The sequence below is a fragment of the Vulpes vulpes genome, chromosome 9 (assembly GCF_048418805.1).
Source record: "Vulpes vulpes isolate BD-2025 chromosome 9, VulVul3, whole genome shotgun sequence".
In the NCBI taxonomy this organism is placed as follows: Eukaryota; Metazoa; Chordata; class Mammalia; order Carnivora; family Canidae; genus Vulpes; species Vulpes vulpes.
The window spans coordinates 401,524-422,188 of record NC_132788.1 but is presented as its reverse complement, the minus strand read 5'-3'; the positions used below and the strand labels follow the sequence as shown (position 1 = coordinate 422,188).

The 20,665-nt window shown below is 44.1% G+C and overlaps 1 protein-coding gene across 11 annotated transcripts in view; it reads right to left on the bottom strand.

The window, feature by feature from the left end:
• Window positions 1–20,665, bottom strand: part of HDLBP (high density lipoprotein binding protein) — a 68,262-nt gene that overhangs the window by 39,475 nt on the left and 8,122 nt on the right. The window contains exon 2 of one of the 11 annotated variants that reach the window (XM_072718907.1): window positions 20,377–20,501. The exons of 7 other annotated variants lie outside the window; for them this stretch is intronic. The gene's annotated coding sequence lies outside the window, so the exon portion shown is untranslated. Of the gene's footprint in view, window positions 1–5,153; window positions 5,376–16,928; window positions 17,046–19,876; window positions 20,076–20,376; window positions 20,502–20,665 lie in introns of those variants that run through there. 3 more of the 11 variants (XM_072718900.1, XM_072718905.1, XM_072718906.1) reach the window with 3 other exon arrangements.

The following is a 20,665-nucleotide window of genomic DNA, read 5'->3' as shown; positions in this document are numbered from 1 at the left end:
CGGCCCCTTAGAACCATGACCCTCAATAGGACTAACTCTCAATAGAAGGTAGGCTATTTCATTGAGGTGGGGGAAGAAAAAAAACAACAAGCCCACCAGCCTAGAGACTTTCCAATCAGCTTGTACTAGGTGGTGAGAACTCTTCTTAAGCAGTAGCAACCATGAACAAACACTCAATAAAGGTTCAGGGCTCAATCCTTATAACCCCATTTTCCCAAGATGCCCTAGCCCGAATCTACGAATTACCAAAACAGAGATAAACCCCACTCAGCAGAAAACAAACGTCATACCAGGCTACAAATGATATCCACAAATCTACCCACACTGTAGGGAGGCTGAAGTCCAAAATTCAAAAAAGAAGACTGAAATTGGATTTGACTCAAGAACTTCAGATGACAGAACTATCAGATTGAAAATGTAAAAAATTCCTGAAGTGATCAGAGATGTAAGGCATAAAAAAGTGGCCTTAAAAAAATTCAAGAGATGGAACAAATGAAAAGGGTTAAGAACTAGAGATAAGGAGCACCTGGGTGGCTCAGTCAGGCTCTCTGCTCAGCAGGCTCCCTCTCTGGCAGTCTCTCTCCCTTTCTCTCCAAAACCAACTAACCAACCAACGACATGGTAAGAGGAGCACCAGGGTGGCTCAATCTGTTATGCGTCTGACAAAATCATTTGGCTCAGGCCATATCTCAGAGCCATGGGATCAAGCCCAGTACCAGGATCCACGCTCAGCAGGCAGTCAGCTTGAGATTCTCTCTCCTTCTCTCTCTCTGCACTCCATCCCCTTGCATGTGCTTGCTGTCTCTTAAATAAATAAAATCTCTAAAAATTTTTTTAAAAATAACTACAGAAAAGAGAATGAGGAAGTCCAACATATGTCTAATAGAAGTTCTTAACGAAACAATTACCAGGAACAGAGAAGCAGTATTGGAAAAATAACAGAGAAAATTCTAGAATGTAAAGATACCCTCTCCTCACATGAAGAGACAGAACAGGTACCTAGCAGCATCGTTTCAACTAATCCACCACCCCAAAACACCCTGTAGTGAAACCGCAGAATGACAAAGACAAGAGTAGAACCTAAAAGCGACTACAGGAGAGACAGGTTAGCTACAGAGACGTCACAATGCCTACCAGGGGACAAAGAACTAACACCTGTAACCTATGTTGAAGGAAGTACCTGTCAACTCAGAATTCTCTCATTAAGGACAAGAGCAAGAGAGAGACATTTAGATGGAGAGAAAGCTATTACTACTGATGGATGGCTGCTAAAATGACCACTGAAGGGCACGCTCCAGCCAGAAAATGAGAGCCAGAGCGCTGCCAGAAGGAATACTGACAAAGAAACCAGTAACCCAGATTAAGTGAGACAAGCACTGACCACATACTAATAACAATACAATCTGGAGGAAATTAAAATATAATTAAAATTGTAAGCAGCAATAAATATAAGGTGGAAGGAAGAAACTGAAGTTGCAATATTTCAGATCATTATTTGAGGGAAGGCTGGAAATACTAGTATCAGCCCTTGTTGAATTAATGATACAAACTTAAAGATGATCTAGCGATAGTTAAAGCACAATTTGTAACTTTCAAACCAAAAAACCAAACTCCCATTCAAACAGAAGTTATTGGCAATACTCTAAATCTTGGATTAGGTGGTAGGTTCAGAAGTATTCATTACAGTACACACGATTACTTTATCAGTTACGTTGCCTTGTGTTAGTAATTACCAAGGAAAATTGAGGAAGAAAGAAAACAAGAGGAAGCAGAAGGAGGAAAAGACAAGTGATGGAAAAGCAAGGCAAATGAAGCACATAATATGATGGAAAAAATGAATCCAAATGTGGTGATAACCTAATGTAAATACAAAATCCAGCTCTGAGCTAATTCAGCCACCTAAACGGCGGGGACAGAGCCGCTGAAAGTAAGGAGATGGAAGATCAGTTCAGGCAAATCCGAACCCGTGAAAGCTGAGCTAGCCATATTGATTTCACACAGACTGTCAAGAATAAAAAGCCCCAATCAACTCTGATCATATACATCTCTAATAACCTGGCTATAAAATACATAAAGTAAAAACAGGAAGGTTATGAGAAGTTGACGTATCTTGGATTACAAATGAAGACAGATTCAGCTCTTTTGGGAACACAGATTGTGAAGATTAAAACTGTACAGAATATTAAAACAATGTAGTTAACAAAACTACTTTACTGGATTTATGTAATCCTTCACCCAATTATTAGAAATGACACATTCAATCATAAATGGAATTTTTATAGACACTGGCTAGCAGCTAGGGCAAAACAAAAACAAATGGTGAAGAACTAATAGTGTAACATTCTCCAAATACAACACAATCAATTAGGAGCCAACTTAGAATTTTAAGAAGCGTGGAAATATAAAAACTTGCTTCTAGATAACTCATGGGTCAAAGAAGAAATCTGAAAATAATTAGCACAATAAGCAGTCAGATATCCAAACTTGTGAGATCAAGCCAGAGTGTTGCTTGGAGACAATTTTATACCCTTAGGCCATCATATTAGTGAAAAGGAAAAAGTAAAAATTTAATCATTCATTCCTGAAACTAGAAGGACAGAATAAATCTTTAAAAAGTTAAAAGAAACACAGATAAGAAATTAATGAAGTGAAAGTATTACCTACTAGAGAGAATAAATATAACTTACAGCTGAGTCTTTTAAAAGACCAGTTAAAAAAAAATTTTAAAAAAAATTAAAAAAAAAAAATAAAATAAAATAAAAGACCAGTTAGATCTCTGGCAAAAAAATGACCAATGGAAAAAAATAAGAACAGATATAAACAGGCAATACTGAGACTTCAAGAGTATCAAAACTACAGCCAGAGTAGAAATTCTGAAAAATCACGTAGGGGCTCTACTGAGACAAGTATTATCAAAAACTTGACCACCACCACCACACACACACACACAGCCTGAAAACAGAGGAAACCGGCAACTTCAGAAAAACAAGTCACCTAAACAGCGTCTGTTAGAAATGGAAAGTTTATGTAACCAATCCTCCCCAATTTTCAAAGAAACAAATATAAAGATCTCAACCGAGAGACCCAGATGCTTTTGTAAGGAAGCCCTGAGAAATTATCTTCCCAACTTACAAAGCTAGGAGACTTTAGTATTTCCCAGAGAAGGATAACAGGAGAAAGCAATCTGAATTTCATCTAGATACTTAATAATCTAGGAAACTGATCTAGAAAGTCAAAACAATATATAATGATGAAGTCCATTCTATTCCAATAACGCAAGGTGATGCGGTATTAGAAAGGCTAGTAGGTAGGGGCGCCTGGGTGGCTCAGTCGGTTAAGCGTCCAACTACTGACCTCAGCTCAGGTCTTGATCTCAGGGTTGTGTGTGAGTTCAAGCCTCACACTGGAGGCTTGTGAGTTTTGGCCTCACTTAAAAATTAAAAAAGAACGAAAGGAGGACAGAAAAAGTAATTCACTACATTTTTACACCAGGGCAAGAATGATGTTATCACCTAACAATATTCAAATAAAGAATGTGATATAACCTGCCCATTCTCCAAAAAAGGACAATTACAAGGACATTTCCCTAACTAGATGTCAGGTGCCTACCAGAGGCCCTCATTAGAAGCATTCACTTTAGGATCATGAAGACAACAGGCTGCAACCGAGCGCTTTCTCTATTCTCAGGTACACCCGAGATGCCAGCCTGGGCAGGAAGGCAAGAAGTACGAGAACTGGAAGCGGTAAATCGGGATGCTCCCAAGCAGTACAACTGTCCACGTACAAAAGATCTAGGAGGAGCCACGGATACACCATTAGAACGCCAAGTTTTTTTAGAACCAAATGAGTACACACAATCATGTTCCAAAACACCAGCAACAAATGTCAGGAATCAATCTAATAAGAAAATAATAGGTTTATAGAGAACATTCTAAAAACTTTTGTCAAAATACAGAAAAGATCTAAAAAAATAAATGACACGTTCACCTATCTAGGAAGACTTAGACATAAAGACTATATACATCTTCCCTAACCAGACTAGAAATCCATGCAAACGCAGCTTAAACCTCGAAAGCAGTGTGCAGGTGTGTGTGCGTGTGTGTATGGAATCTTGCAACCAGATTTTATGCAATTTTTAGATGATATTTCCATGTCAAAGTTTAGAATATTTACGTATATGATTATATTTATTCGACAAATCTTATACAAAAGATCAAAGGCCATGAATAGCCAATTACAGCTCTGAGGAAAACAAAGTCGGGAGAACCTGCCCTTCCCAACACCGAGATTTTACAGGCTCAGCGATTCGACAGTGCGGTGCTGGAGAGGGACAGGCGCCCAACACCCACGCCCGCACACAGCCGGCACGCTGCCGAGGTAACCTCTAGACGCGGTGCAACTGAGGCCTGTGCGGAAACCGGTTCTCTCAGGGAGGAGAGAGCGTAGGGCCTTCCTTTCCACCACTCACAAAGCCTAGTCAGGCTAAAGATACAACTACCGCGAGACCGCGATCCCACTTAAAAGGTTTTCCGAAGGTTTTATTTTGAAGTAATCTCTACGTCTAACACGGGGCTCCGACTTCCAACCCTGAGATCGAGAGTCACAGGCCCTAAGGACGGGGCCAGCCGGGCGCCGGGCAGGTTCACTTTTCGAGTCTACTTTTGGGAGAACGGCTCCCCCGCGGAGTCAAGGGAAGCGGCGGCCGAGGATGGTGTCCTCACAGCGCGGTGCGAGCAGCAGCCAACACCCCGCCGGCGGATCGCCGCGGATAAACAGCCCGAGGAGTGTACTGAGGCCACTTACCCTCTTTAACCAGTGACCTGACAGGACCCACTGGGGCGGCCCCGCCGAGGCCGCGGAGCCGCCCAGGTCTGACCGCTGCTCAGAGGCTCTGCGATCCTGGAAGCAGCAGGCGCCGAGGGGCAGGAGCGTCCCCAGGGTTTGTTCTCCCACACTGTGTGGTGTTCGGGCCGGGGCTAGGAGTGTGTTTCCATCTGTCCTGATAGCTGAAAAATATACTACGAACTCCTTTATGATTCAGCTTATTTATGCCTGGCCAGCTGTAACCTGGGCGGCAGGCCGGCCGGGAGCATATCCTAATACTGAACACATTAAAACTGGGTTCCTTTCCTTTGGCTCAGAAAGTATATTACCGTGGGACATCCAGCTTGGCACCGTGGTCCCTAGAGGACAGCCGTCCCGGTCCAGACGGGAGGGAACCAGACGGCGGTGGGTCGCTCTGCACTGCATCCATGTTCATTTCTCTTGAGGAAGCGACAGACAGAAAAGGGGACCAAGCGTTCTTCGGTGACCCTGCTCCCGGATGTCGTCGTGTATTTCTTTCACCTAAGTGTCAGCTAAGTCATCACAGGCATCTACAGTGAGGACAGACAGACCGTATGAAGAACACCACACCTGTGGTCAGGACAAGGAAGTTCAGAGTCTTGCTCGGATTCTCTTGGGTCACCTGGGTGAGTTAAGCTCTCAACTTTTAAAAGCTGCCCATCTGTAAACCCTTGGGGCCTTTGGAAATTGTTAAAGATCAAATAAGGTAAACTGCCCTACAGTAGCCATATCACTATATGGGAATATTAACATTTAATTCCACTAAACGAATACATTTAATGTAGTACTCCACTAATTTCATGAATACTGAATTAACGTATCTTTATACAGATGAGGAAAGAATAGCATCTATTTAGAGCCAAATTCAAGAACATGTGTCAGATAAACAGACCTTGTAACTTTTACACACCTTGTAATTCATTTCATGAATACTGAATTAACGTCTCTTTATACAGATGAGGAAAGAATAGCATCTATTTAGAGCCAAATTCAAGAACATGTGTCAGATAAACACACCTTGTAACTTTTTTAAAAGTAAATTTTTAAAAGATTTATTATTTGACAGAAAGAGCGTGCAAGAGAGCACACACGAGCGGGGCGGGGGGAGAGAACCCCAAACAGATGCCCCGCTAAGTGCAGAGCCTGATGTGGGGCTTGATCTCATGACCCCGAGATCACAACCCAAGCAGAAACCAAGAGCAGGATGTTCAACCAACTGAGCGATCCAGGCACCCCCAGACCTTGTAAAACTCTTTTTAAAAAGCAAATGGCACAAGGTTAGGTTAAAAAATGTAAGTTAATGGGTTTCCATAGAAATGAAAGGAAAACTGCTCCTGAGACATGCTGGCCAGCATATACTGGTGACATGTGGCTACCGATACTTGAGACACGGCTAGTTCCACCCGATGCATGCTCTGAGTCTAAAGGACACACTGGATTTTGAAGACTTCATGCAAAAAAACACCTTGCTGATGACTTTGTACTGAATTCACGATGAAACAATGCTCTGGACAGGAATAAACAAAATATATTATCGAACTTAATGTCATTGGTTTCTTTTTAAAATTTTAAGGTGGATAGTAAAAATTTTGAAATTCTATAGGAAACTCTTATTTGCTACAGAGTTGGGTTTCCCAAACCAAAGCAGAAATGGAATTTGACAAAGAGGTTTTTCTTATTAATAAACTTTATATAACTATTTTTACAAGACCCAAATCAATTTACTATGAATTTCTTGTTTAAAATAAATTTAGAGGACGAGAAGGAATACAAAACGGGTACTGTGTCCGTCCTGAGTGTCTCCTCTGCCACAGACGCCCAGGAGCGTGTGGCACAGAGAGCTGTCTCAAAGGCTTCCGGGAAGAAGTGACCAAGTTTAGTGGACAGCATTCATTCCTTCCAGGGACTCCAAAAAATCCATTAACAACCCAGACAGAAGCAAAAAATAAAAACATCTTTTATAGAAATGAAGAAAACATTTGACTTGTACAAAAGAAAATGTACTTTGAAAGTGGGAGAGATCCTACATCATACTTCTCAGTTCGGTAAGTATGAGGTCTGATGAGCATCAGAAAAGGTACAGGAAAACTGGTGTGGCTGGAGGAATAGCTGACGTGACCTCTTTGGAGAGCAATCTGATTACACACTGCAACTTAAAAAAGCACAAATGTGCTTTGACCCGGGAATTCCTAGAGCCTCTCCCATGTGTGCTCACGTCGGTGCCGAGAAACAAACGTACTGTGGCTTTTTCACAGGAGCAAAAACCTGGATGCTTGTGTTGTTTCTAGCAGGGTGCTGGGTAAACCAATGATGGCGGGACACAGAGTCTCCTAGCGGACCTACTGAGTGAGCAGGTCTCCCCCCACCAGCAAACCGAGAAGGGAGGCCACCCTCCACTCACAGACCACCTCCGCGTGCCCCAACTGCAGCGCCCACCTGTGGCGCTGCACTTGCTCCCAAACCTCTTTATGCCGGGCTCACTTGTTACTGTGACTACACAACTTAAAAGTGATGCAAAATAAGGAAAGAAGAGTGAAATGTTCCTAGAATATTAAATTTATCACACTGAAATTCTCAGTGAGGACAGATTGCTTTAAAAAAAAATTGTGTCACTTAGGTGAAAAATTCTTAAAAACCTCAAGGAATCTGACATTCTAATTGCTCTGTCTTAAGTTCTTGATCCACTTAAAAGAAATTGATGCTGAATGCCCTAGATAACACAGTGGGAGTTTGGTTTCTGTAAGAAGAGATTAGAATCCAGTCAGCAGCCCCTCAGATACAAGGTCTCAGCCCTGTACAGATGGTGGGGGAGTGAACGAGCGTCCCTCCCTCAACCATACAGCCAGGGTCCAGGTCAACTCCGAGAGACGGGCAGCTCTGCGAGGAAACGTGTTTGCGTGTGCATAAAACGCCTATGCCTTACCTGTAGGCCGTCCAAGCCCCTGAGACTCCAAGAGGGAGCACAGAACCAGGCACTGGGGAGCAGCGCATGGGGGCTGGTAAGGGAGGACGGACTGGAAAAAGCAGCAGCTGTACTGAGAGGTGAGCACATGTAAAAATAGCATATATGTCTTATACCACTTACCCAAAAAAAGGGGTGTTTTAACAGGTTTAGAAATTACTGATAGAGCTAGGCTAAGCGCTCCTGAGAGTCCGCTGCAGAAGGACAGCTCTGTTTTATAGGGCGCCCTTACTTTGTCCACGGATCCTTCTGTTTGGAGAGGGAAACAAAGACATACTATTAAACGGCATTTGCTACCACAGATCAGCAAAAGGCAGGGTCACAAGAATTATTTTCTTCACTGGTTGATTAGACCATGGTACAAGCAAGACGTCTGAAGGAGGACTTCTGCGTTGCTCATTTCCTTGGGAGGGCCTGCTGATTACAGAGGCTGCACGCACCTTGAAAGCCCCTGGGAATTGGAAGACACCCAAGACTGTCTTTACGTACCTGCAGGGCGGTACAGAAGGGGTTTGTCTTGCCTCAGCATAAAGAAAAACGCCCGCGAGAGTAAGCAAGCCCCCAGGATTGCACTGAGCAAGCCGGGCCGAGCGGCTCTCCCCCGGCACCCCCGCACACGGCCACCACACGCTTGCGGCGCTGCCGTGGTCTCCTCCACACATAAAATGGTTTGTTTCCTCACAAGAGCCAACCACTCACTGCTTCCAGGTGAAATGGATCTTGTGACCCTTGGGCCATCTGAGTCTCTGAATGCCATGGGAACAGGTTTCAGAGCACTAACAGACTGGGGGCCACAGCAAGTCCCACCTCAAAGCAATGGTGGCGTGAGAAGAGGACAGCAAGGGCCGGCGGGAGACGAGACACCAGCATAGGACGCCTTGGGCAGTTCCTCCACCCCACCCCCACCAAGTCCTACAATCAAAAAAATACTTTTGATCTTCTGACTGTAAATTCCATTTAAACTCTAAGAAACAAAAGAATTCTTAGGGCAACAACTTATACTTAAAAAATGTTCTTCCTACAAGTACATAGGGAAGTCTGAGCTGGACTGAACTTAGCTCGTTTATAAAACATTATGCTAGAGGGACACCTGGGTGGCTCAGTGGTTGAGCATCTGCCTTCAGCTCAGGGCTGATCCCAGGGTCCTGGGATCGAGGCCCGTATCAGGCTCCCCGTGGGGAGCCTGCTTCTCCCTCAGCCCATGTCTCTCTGTGTCTCTCATGAATAAATAAAGAAAATCTTTAAAAAAACAAACAGGGGATCCCTGGGTGGCTCAGCTGTTTGGCGCCTGCCTTTGGCCCAGGGAGTGATCCTGGAGACCCGGGATCGAGTCCCACGTCGGGCTCCCGGCATGGAGCCTGCTTCTCCCTCTGCCTGTGTCTCTGCCTCTCTCTCTCTCTCTCTCTCTGTGTCTCACGAATAAATAAAGTAAATGTTTAAAAACAAACAAACAAACAAACAAAATCATTATGCTAGAGACACAAAGTTAGCTGAAGCCATGGGTAAAAATCCCTGGGAACTGGCATCAGTCCTAACCAAACAGAAACGTAATGTTTCTCTCACAAAGACACAAACATCAGAAAAATCAAGTCTTCAGATTCTCTCCTGCCCGGAGTATTAAGGCCAGGTAGACACCAAGCAGGTGACACTGGACATGTCACATCTCTTCCCCTGACCTGTCTTCTCATTTGCCAAATCAGCAGGTGGGACTCTGTCATCTCTTCCAGTACTTTCTGAGTCTGCTCTAGGGAGTAAACCTCACCTCTAGATTTCAAGAATTTCTGGTATAGTTGTCCCCTCAAAGAACAAACTAATTCAACATAAAGGTGCATAAAGTGCACCTTTCTGTTGGACATGTATTTTTTACTCTCCATCGTGGACTCAGAGCAGGCCACCAAGCTGTAAGCGCATCTGGGAGCAGCGGCTGAGGCACTTCGCCTGCCTGCAGTGAAGGGTGGGCAGGGCAAGAACAAACTGTTGACCCCACTGTTAGAAAATCAGCGTCAAGCAAAGAGGGATATGTGGCAAAGACCAGCTGTTTATGGCTCCACAGGGAGCCAACAGAAGCAGGAGGGCGGCAGGGTCCAACAGCAGCAGCATGGCAGCCCCACACTCGGGCTAAGGTCAACTCCAAGCAGACATTAAGCAGCCACTTGGAACGGACTCCACCTACTGTGCGAAGGAAGGGATTGGTAACACAGTAGGGGAGCAGCAGAAACTGTAAGAAATAAAAAGGTAAAGTCTGGAAACAACCACAACTTTATTGAGGAGGCGGCAGATTGGACAAATCATGCCATATCCATGCAACTAAAGCAACACGTGGCCTAAACAGCACAGGAGAGACCTCCACACACTAGTATGTGTGGTCTCCAGGGAGCAGGACAGAAGGTGCAGGGTATGCTACCTTCCCCTAAGAAAGAATCAGAAATGTGGTAGGTCTATACACACGCCCAGTGAGTATACACCTATAGGTATAGACGACATACATATCTGTTTGCCTTCTGGAAAAGAAATGATAGAAGAAAACAACGTATAAAGGAGAGAGAAGGGATGGAAGCCACATTCATCTGAATATACCATGATTCACCATTTTTTTTAGTACCATAAATCAGAGAAGTACAAACCCTAGAAATAAATAAAATATGCCCTACTTCCTTATCTTGATGCTGGTTCTATGGATGGGTTCAGTTACTGATAATCCACTGAGCCACATACACTAAAGATTTGCATAGTTCTCTACGTTTATTATACTTGAAGAAAAAAATTAAAAAATACGGAAACAAATCTAACAATGTCACATTGGCGGCATAAACATCAGAGGAAAGTAACTAATATGCCATAATTTGACAGCATATTCCAAGTGATATATCCTGAAAATGTTAGCATTGTTATTCTAAGTATGTTATGTGTTTTAAGGTCAGTTATCAGGTTAACAACCTTAAGAATGAAGATTTTTGGTGTAACATACATACTGAAGTAAAAATCATATAAATATTCATTTGAACCAGAAATGATCATACTCCTGGATTATTTCCTAAATCTGTCTACTATGAGAAACAACTGTGAAAATCAACAAAGGGAAACCCCAGTAAACTGGAGTAGGGACGATAAAGGGGAGCCACTTTAACCACTCAAGGTCAATCACAGGAAGAATTGTCTTTTACAGGCCCCAACAGGGAAAGACACGTGCTCTGGCTCCAGTAAGAAACCAGCAACCTCGGCAACGAAGCCAGTGAGGAACTGACATCCTAATCCTCCCCAGCGGGCATTGCTTCAAAATAACCTCTCCCAACATCTTCCTCCTTCTCTAGAAAATAACGTTCCTCTTCTCTGTTAGACTTGCCTACCACTTGGCCATACATATCCTGCATGTATGGAATTGCAATTGTTATGCTTGAATAAATCCATTTTTCTTGGTAAAATAACTAACTGCTTTATTTCTATGGTTAACACAACACAGTGGCAGTGAGCATCCCTACCTAGCACAAGGACTGTGGCATCCAAACACCATTCCCCACTAAAAGCACCCAGGGGCCCCTCAGAAAAATGGCTGATCTCAGATGCTGAACACAATAGGGACAAGGTGGGGCACCTCGCTGTGGCAGAAAGGAAGGAGTCACAGACTAATGGGGGTCACATCCAGAGGACACAGAAGCCAACTTCGGGAAATAACAGGACCTTCAAAAAATGTCTTAAATGGGTTGAAACACAATTATATACATACCCATGAGTTGATGATACTAGGAGAAAAAAAGCTACAAAAATGCATTTTCACTTTGGAAGTTGCTAGTCCCAGTGCATTCTGGACACCAATAAAGGAGATGAGGAGCCCCACTTCAGGGTAATCAGAATGAGAAGGGAAACATTCTTTATAGGACAATGCCAACTAAAAAACCTAGACAGAAAGAAAAATCTCGGGCGCCTGGGTGGCGCAGTTGGTTAAGCGTCGGACTTTTGGTTTCAGCTCAGGTCATGATCCCACAGTTGGGCTTTACATTCGGCTTTACATTAGAGTCTGCTTCAGAGTCTCTTCCCCCTGCCCCTCTCTGCTTACGCACGCGCTTGCTCTCTAATAAATAAAATCTTAAAAAAAAAAAAAAAGAAAGAAACAGTTCTTCATTTTGCAAATTGCCAACTGGATGCTAACTCACTGTCCCCAAAGATATCCAGGTCATTATTCCTGGAGCCTGTGAATGTTACAGAGGAATTAAGGATACTGAGATGGGGAGGGCAGCCGGGGTGGCTCAGCGGTTTAGCGCCACCTGCAGCCGAGGGCCTGATCCTGGAGACCCCTGGATCGAGTCCCGCCTCGGGCTCCCTCCATGGAGCTTGCTTCTCCCTCTGCCTGTGTCTCTCATGAATAAATAAATAAAATCTTTTTTTTTTTTAAAGAGAATACTGAGATGGGGAGATTATCTTGGATTATACAGGTGAGACCTAAATGGAATCACAAGTATTCTTAAAATCGTGTACTTTAATGAGAGAGGGTCCACAAGGAATGCAGGCAGCCTCAAGAAGCTGGCAAACGCAAGATATGGATTCTCTCCTAGAGCTTCTGAAGTAGACCCTGCCGACACCATGCCTTACCCAGTGAGACTCACTTCAGCCAAATCTGCGGTAATCTAGTATAGCAGCAAAAGTATACTAACACATGGATGAAATAATGGAGACAAGCAAAATGGCTATGGGTTTCATAGCCCATAGCCAAGCAGAGGACCGGTTGATAGAAAGCTCTATAGGGGACAGTGGTGGCCTTGCTGACACCATACCCTTGATCAGATGTTAACATCACAAAATGACAACTACATACCATGCCTCCTGGTATACTGCATATTGTACACAGCAAAATCCAGGATATATTCTTGACACCGCCCCTACTTCCCACCCCACATACCTGGTGGGGTGGGGAGAGAATCAAACCTGAAACAAATTAAGCATCTAAACACAGCTACCAGTTTACAGGAACTATGAGGATCATAAAAATGCACTACCTACCCCAATACAATCAACCCAATCCACCACGTGTGGAATTCCACAGCACCAACAGCCCTGCAGCTTTCATAAATGACAATAAAAGCAAAAAAAGAAAAAAATTGTTATAGATTTGAAAAGATGGGATGCCTGGGTGGATCAGCGGTTGAGTGTCTGCCTTGGGCTCAGGGCGTGACCCCGGGGCCCTAGGACTGAGTCTCAATCGGGCTCCCTGCATGGAGCCTGCTTCTCCCTCTGCCTATGTCTCTGCCTCTCTCTCTGTGTCTCTCATGGATAAATTAAATCTTAAAAACAAAAACAAAAAAAGACTTGAAAAGAGACAAAAGAGGGGCGCCTACGTGGCTCAGAGGGTTACGTCCAAGTTTTGATTTTTGGCTCAGGTCATGATGTTAGGGTTGTGAGATCGAAGTCACGAGGCATGTTGCCATGCCAGGGTCATGTAGGGCTCTGTGCTCAGTGGAGTTTGCTTAACATTCTCCCTCTCCCCTCCCTCTGCCCTTCCCTGTCCTGCTTGCATGTGCGCACACACACACTCTCCCTATGGAAAAAAGGAAAAGGAAAAGAAGAGACAAAAGAGGCATCAACCAAATGCAGTGTGGAGAGACCTTCTTTGGGTTTTGATTCAAACAAACCTTATGTGACCTTTGGAGAAAACTGAACACAGGATAGGTATTGGATATTAACAATGTACAGTTAATTTTGTCAGGGATGGTTTTCTTTAAACCCTCCTCTGTTAAAGATATATGCTAAAGTATTTACAAGTGACACAAAATCTGAAACCTGCTTAAAATAAAATACTCAAAACTAACAAAGTTTGGGGAGTGCAGAAGAAGACAAAACCAAAATGGCAAAATGTAGGAACTGTTAAAACTGGTTTACGGGTATGTGAGTCATCAGTACTCTCTTCTGTCTAGGGGTAGGTTTGAACATTTTCCTAATAAAAGCCTTTAAAAATGGAATCAAAGAGAAATACTTATCAAAACCTATAAGGATGCTGGCAAAGCTACACTCAGAGGGTGAATCACACTTTTAACTTTTATCATAAAGAGTGAAGATAAATGAGCTAAACATTCATGTCAAATAGAAAAATCAAAGCAGAAATAATAAAAGAATTGGTGAGGGGCACCTGGGTAGCTCAGTTCATTAGGTGTCCGACTTTTTTTTTTTTCTTAAAGATTTTATTTATTTATTCATGAGAGACAGAGACAGAGAGAGAGAGAGAGATGCAGAGACACAGGCAGAGGGAGAAGCAGGCTCCATGCAGGGAGCCCGACGTGGGACTCGATCCCGGGTCTCCAGGATCACACCTTGGGCTGCAGGCGGCCCTATACTGCTGAGCCACGGGAGCTGCCCAAGTGTCCGACTCTTAACCTCAGCTCAGGTCTTGATCTCAGGGTCCTGAGTTCAAGCTTCATGTTGCGCTTCACGCCCAGAAGGCAGCCTACTTAATAAAAATAAAAATAAAATAAAATAAAATAAAAATTGGATAGAAAATAAAAACAAAAATAGCTGACTCAATCAATCAAAACCAATATCAGTTTCTCTGAAAATAACAAAGAGCAACTAACTCTTTCTAGTCTGACCAAGGAAAGAAACACAGAGAATACAAGCTCAATGATACAATACTATCCTTGCTTGGTTTTGAAATAAAAACTGCCACAAATGGCAGTAATTATATCTTCAGGTGGCTCCCAAGAAATAAGAGCTTCTTTGCCCCATGGGGCCCTCACAAATTATTTTTGTATCTCACTGGCATTAATTGGGTTCTAAGCCTACCAGGGGACCGGTAACTGTAGTCAAGGGACCAAGGAGATGGGATATGTCTAATAGCCATAGCCAATCAGAATCCATCCATGCAGCTGGGCTGTTTCATCCAAAACACACAGTTTGTACCTGGTGGAAAGGGTGGCCCCCAGAGGCAAATCAAGGCACTGTTTGCTTCCCCAAACAATGAGTGGGTGCTGCAGAGAAGAGATTCTTCACGGCAAACTACTTTACAAACATGGAAAGTTAGGAGTTTGTTTTAAGAGACAGAGAATATGAGTGTGTGAGTGGGGTGGGGAGAGGCAGAGGGAGAATCTCCAGCAGGGTCAGTCTCAGGACTCCCAAGATCATGACCTGAGCAAAAATCAAGAGTCAGATGCTTAACCGACTGAGCCACCCAGGTGCCCCAAACATGGAAAGTTTTTTTAAAAAATATTTTATTTATTTATTCATGAGAGAGACACACACAGAGAGCGAGAGGCAGAGACACAGGCAGACGGATAAGCAGGCTCCACGCAGGGAGCCAGACGTGGGACTCAGTCCCAGGGCCCCGGGGTCACGCCCTGGGCCAAAGGTGGCGCTAAACCGCTGAGCCACCCAGGGATCCCAAAAATGGAAAGTTTCAAACAAAACACCTAACCAATAAATCCAGCATTTAAAAAAAAAAAACAGATTTATTTATTCATGAGAGGCAGAGAGAGAGAGAGAGAGAGAGAGAGAGAGAGAAAGGCTACCTGCTGAGCAGGAAGCCTGATGCAGGACTTGATCCCCATACTCTGGGATCATGACCTGAGCCGGAGGCAGACGCTTCACAGACTAAACCACCCAGGCACCCACCAGCATTTAACTTATAGAATAAGATACCATGAACAGGTAGGGTCTGTTCTAGGGATACAGTAAGGATTCAAAATTAGGAAATGTATGCAGTTCAAATTCGTAGCTCAGAGGATAGATAACAAATGACTGATAGTTGGCCCTTTAAAAATGCCCAAAAGAATGAAGAAAGTCAATATGCATTCCTTGTTTCCTATGGAATTTAATATCAGTAGCAGAAGGAAATGGTTACATGAAGGGTATTTCCCAGAAGTAAAATATAATTAGCATAAAACTAAAGGTATCCTATTAAAATACAGAACAAAATGGCAAGTATGTCTACTATTGCCACAGATTGTCAAACACACAACTTAAGATATAACTAAGCAAAGACACAAATGTCACTATTTGCAGATAACCGTCTGTCTAGAAATCCTCTCCAAAATAATGAAAAGCTAAGAAAACTGAAGGAAAGTTCAGTACGTCAGCAATACACAGTGCAGTGCGCACAGGCAGCAGAGACATCACAGAGGAGAAAGCTGTATGAAGACGCAAGCTGAGGTTGGAGTGATGTGGCCACAAGCCAAGGAGTGCGGGTGCAGCCATCAAAAACCAGAAGAGACAAAGAACAGTTTCTCGCTCAGTGCTGCAGAGGGAGTGTGTGGCCCTGCCAGATTTCAGATTTCGAGGCTCCAGAACTGAGAATAAATTTCTGTTGTCTGAAGGTACTAAGTTTGCAGTGATCTATTACTGTAGCCCTAAGAGACTAACCCAACATCCCAGCTGGATTTTTCCTTTTGTAACTACAAAAAAATTTCCCAGATTCACCTGAAAATAAAGTCTGCCTAGATTATTTGGCCCAAAAAGTTAGTATTCACCTAAAATTAACAAAACGCACTACAAAGCCAATAGTAACTAGACTCGGTACTCACCAAAGTAGAGGAAAAAGTACGAACAAAACAGACTGATGTGTGAGTATCCGGGAGCTTGTATCAAATGATACAAGTCCCTTTCAAATTAGTAAGGAAGGATAGCAACAAACAGAAGCGGGCCAATAACAAATTTCCATTTTGGAAAAAGTATAAAAATTGATTCCTGCCTCACACCACACTCCAAAATAAATTCTAGCTGGCTCGAAGATCTGACAGTTAAAAAAAAAAAAAATATCAAGCCTTAAGGAGCTAGAATATTGAGGAGAAAAACCTGTGATTTGGGGGTGCAAAGACCTACTGAGGCTATAGACACCATCATGGCAGGTATTGACTCATCTGACCCTGTAAGAGGTTAAGAATCTCAGCACAGACTAACTAACAGAGAAGTTAGGATACAAATCATTTTTCTGTTTGGCAGATATCTCAATAGGCTAGGACCTGTGGTCACACAGTTCACAGAAAATTCACACAAACTGCACATAGACATGAACAGACATTCCATTTCAGTCACCCCTTCCTTTAGGAGATCAACAAAGATGAACAGAAGTGATGCAACGTTTGAAATGGTCGGGAGAAACCGGCAAGGCACTACTGAGACGTGTAAAACTAGAACACCTCACCACCAGCAGACACACGCCAATTCAGCGACCACATTTCAAAGAAGCTCCTTCCCAGAAGCGCCGAAGAACGCAGAACGCAGAGGTGCAACTCCTCTAAGAAGGCTCGCAGGCAAGGAACTAGAAAGAACACGAGTGAGCATCAGCGAACAAGCGGTTAACTATACAGCGCCACGTCCATACCACAATAGGTGTGCTGTCACGAACAGTGAAGCGATGGTTCAGGTAATGGCCTGGAGTGGACAGAAAGACCGAGGATAGAACTTTTTAAAAATTGGGATGTGGGCTTCCATGTAAGAGGATGCCCACCTCTCTGGTGTTATCAGCACCCAGGTGAAGTGGGCAGGGGAGACTCGTACACAGCGCCGGCTCCTCAAACAAGCAAATACATTAGGGACTACTAGCTGTGTCGGAAAGACTGCTACCAATTTAAAAGGAAGAAACTGGAATGCACACCGAGGTATCTGACTGGAATCAGAAGTCCTGGAATGAACCCTTGTTTTCCAACAGAGAGAGAGAATACACACGACTGTGTTTTTATAAACATACACGTGTGTGCATGTGTGCACCTGTGAGTGTGTACATGCACAGACGTACACATACACACATACTCTGCGGCTCTATCCGCTGAGAGGGCCCGGGTCAGTAACACATCAACCACCGCCTACCTGGTGTCCAGAGTCTGCTTCTCTGAGCACCACCTGCCATCAAAAGGAAGCAGGCATCTTTGAAGAAAAGGCTGATTCCCCATCTGGGACAGGGGAAGCACACGAAAAGCTCAGAGTGTCTTGCTGTACTAAAAAGCAAAATGTTCTAAATGAAAAAGGGGGATGCATCAGAAGGATCTGGGAGCCAGCTTTAGGGGCTATAAACATTACAACAGATAACGAAGGAGGGTGCATCGAATACAACGGGAAGCAGTGAGCCTAGGCTGACACAGGAATGTGACAAAAATGAAAGTCTGACAAACAAATGTTTAGTTTCACAAGTTACCCCCCACCTGCCCCCCAGACACACTTAAAACGACAGAGACTCCACAGGAGAGAAGTTTGGCAGACACCACAGTAATCCGCGACCAACGTGAACATCACCAGTAACGGGACACGCTGAATTTGTGAGCCACCCCACGGAACGCAGAGAAAACCTGGCATTCCTTCTGTGCCGTTCCGGCCACAGATGCAAAGGCTGAATCTAATAGAAAGGAAACACCAAACAAAACCCACACCGACAGACATTTTACAAAGTAAGCACCTATAATCATTTCGAGAATCAAGATCAAGAAAGCCAAGGTAAGAGGCGTAAACACTGCAGCTTGAAGACAACTACAGAGACCTGGCAATGAAATGTTACCATGTGATTCGGATCCTTCTGGTGAAATGTGAATGGGCCTCAAGGTAGCAAAGAGCATCCCCCTTAACTTCCTGATTTTGATGGTTGTATTGTAGTTGAGGGGATAGTCTTGTTTGTAGGAAATACATAAAAATATCTAAGGATGATAAAGTTTCATGTGCCCAGCTTATTCTCAAATGGTTCAGAAAAGATGCTTTGTACCATACTTGCAACTCCTCTGTAAGACAGCTAATAGAATTAAATGGAGAATAGTACTACTTTTTAGTTAGTAAAATAATGAACGAACGAATCCCTGAGCACCAGTGTGGCTCAGTGGGTTGCGGGTCTAACTCTTGATTTCGATTCAGGTCATGATCTCAGGGTCCTGAGAGATCGAGCCTGCCGTCGGGCTCCGTGCTCAGTGCAGATCCTGCTTAAGATTCTCTCCCTCTCCCTCTGTCCCTCGCACCCTCACCTGCTTGTGCACATGGTCTCACTCATTCTGAGAAACAAATTATAAAACAAATAAATGCCTTCTATTGGAAATGAATATATCGATATAAAATAGAGGGGGTGGCAAATGGCAGTGATCCTTCAAAGTCAAAACACACGTGATTATGTATTTAATCTATTTAGATCAATACATATTTCACTCACTTTCCATGTAGCATAACAAAATTTTAATCACTAAAGTCTGTTATAATCATCTTCTCAGAGTTCATAAAAGATTTTCAAACCATGAGAAAGTGTCAAGGAAGCCACTGGCAGCACTAAGACCTGCACAGCTGCTCACCCGAAACAGCAGCAGCGTCAGCACGGACCCTCACCAGCTCCCCCCCGGGAGGGCCCCTCAATGCTCCTCAGCTTTTTTAGACACCACACCCACAAGGGAAAAACAATGTAAAGCCCTATCAGACCGTTCTCTGAGCAAGACCCAGAGACACTGGCAGATGGGGCAAGCCACGTCATGAGACATGGTGAGAGGAGCACTGCCCACGACGAGGGGAGCAGTATCTAGGTGAGGGGAGGACGGCGACCACGTCAATCAGCACCAGGTGTAAGAGAAAGGAAAGCAGCCCCCACCACCACTTCAGGATGGGGTGAGGAGAGAAGACAGACAAAAAGTACATTCCGGAATTAAAATATTCCTCTAAGAAGCCTCTTAGTGCACACGAAATCAGTGCTAAATAGACTAAATTGAAAACAGCCTTCCATAAAGCCGTATGCCAGACTGACAGCCGACGCCGAATTACAAGTCAAATGCCACGAGATCCGATGGAAGAGAAAGACCCACCCGTCACCACTGTGGGCTTCGCAGGCCATTTCCTCCTGGAAGATTTAGTCCTAAAACTAATGGTAGAACCTGAAACCATCAAGTCCATGTTGGAAAAAAATGGACGGGCTAGAGGTACACCCACTGTCTCCAGCTCAGCAGCACCCTCAGGACTGGAGGGAACCCGAAGCCCCAGCCAACCAAGAACAACACGGTGAGGGTTGGGGGAGACAACATAAGGAAAGCCAATGGTGAGCCTACCCACGATTTACAGATCAACTGCTGATGCTCCCCGAGTAACACCATCTTGTTCTGTTTGCCCAATCTTTCAGAGAAGAATTGCACTTACAAATCTCAAGGGGACACGGTGATCATCTCCAGCACCTGCATAAACTAACGATGGACCCTGACACCACCAAGTCCGACGGGTCACCCTGGCTGCAGCTGGCTCTTGTCTGCACATCCCAGACACCACCACGCTGAGCGCTGGGAGCCAAGGGGCTCTGTGCACAGGCAGCCTGGCAGCACTGCTGAGCTCACTGGCGGGCGACAAAGGCGACACACAACTTTGGTCTCATGGGCTGGCGAGTCAGCTCTGAGCATAAGCAAATGTATCAAAATAGAAGCCTTGTTTCAAAAGAAAAAAAATATTCTTCAAATTGATCTCACACACACTGCTTTAAGCCACTACGACAGGACCACCTAGCTGATCTTCTACTTGTCAGAAAAAGTCAAAACAGTACACATAATTTAGCAATTCCACTTGAAAGATATTTCCAAGTGAGCTAAGTATTAATAAAATCAGAAAGCATATCACATAAACGTAAAATGAAGAGCAACACTACACACCTGATTTCGTCCACAAGAGCTGGCAAATGCCCCTACTTGTCCACACACGACGTCCGGGAGTCAGTGCGCTATCGCCACCAGGAAGGACACACGGCGAGCCCCACTCAGACACACTCCAGGGCCTTCTGTCAGTTACGGGACACCAAGGAGTAACACAGTTCACGACTGTCAGAATGGTGCAAAAGGGCCATCCTTTCCCCTTATTTTCATTTTTCTAAATTTAATTTCCAAAGAAAGAGTTAAAGAGAGGACCAAAAGTTCTCGACTCTACGTAACGAGGAGTCAGAGA